The following is a 1,038-nucleotide window of genomic DNA, read 5'->3' on the forward strand; positions in this document are numbered from 1 at the left end:
TGCATGATACACAACATACCCAATGTATCATAAACATTACCTTTGGATTATCACTGACTATTTGTTCACCCTCATTTACGGAAACACCAACATCATCCACATCGACATCCCTTGCATCGTCGACGATATGATGCTCACCATTTTTACCAGAAAAACCACCACCATCCTCAGCTACACCACCCATATCATCGAGACCAATTGGTATTTCCTGAGATGTTTGTTTGTCAGACTGAAATGTGCTTGTATTAGCCTGCAAATTGATGTTCTCTTTGCCTATAGATTGCATCAGCTGGGAGTGATTTGCTTTTATCAAAATAATCAGTTCCTCAAATTTCTTGTCAACCTAAAAATTGTAGATACATTTAGGATAAAAAAAAATTTGTCTAAAAATAACAAAATAATTTACTTACGTAAGTTTTCAAATGTCCTTTCAACTCTTCAGTATGAGGAATTATATTGTTGACATTCTGTGAATCTGCATATCCATGAACATCAGCAGCCGGGTTCGGAGAAGCGTCTGGAACAGAACCATGTGCATCAGCAGCCGATTTCGGTGACACTTGTGGAACAGAACCATGTACATCATCAGCATTCGAATGTTGAGGCAGACTTGACATGGAAACATGTACATCATCATCCGGTGTCGGAGACACATTTGATTGATCAGGCTGGTTCTGTTCTGACACCTTCTTTTTTTTGAATAATCGATTTTTTTCTTCTTTTTAGCGGTGGTGGAGGAGATGTATCAGACACTCTAGAATATGTCCTCAATAACTGTTCGGGCGGTTTTGTGGAGAAATCATCTAAATCATCTTCCTCGTTTGGTTGTACTAATGGTATTGATGTAGAATGAGCATGTTCAACTTGAGCAATATCAAAAGCTTAAATTTCCTCTGCTGTTGGGACAATGTTTGAACATGCATTCTGAATGTATCACAAACATATAAGATAATTTAACTGTTAGATACAGTAATATTTCATAATGTATCACAAAGACATAAATAACGATATTCCATATACAAAAATAAAATTTTACCT

General features: G+C 36.5%; 1 pseudogene; it reads right to left on the reverse strand.

Moving 5' to 3' along the window:
- Positions 1–343: 343 nt before the first annotated feature.
- Positions 344–1,038, reverse strand: part of LOC114077638 — a 9,160-nt pseudogene continuing 8,465 nt past the window's right edge.

This window comes from Solanum pennellii, chromosome 6 (genome assembly GCF_001406875.1).
Source record: "Solanum pennellii chromosome 6, SPENNV200".
NCBI lineage: Eukaryota > Viridiplantae > Streptophyta > Magnoliopsida > Solanales > Solanaceae > Solanum > Solanum pennellii.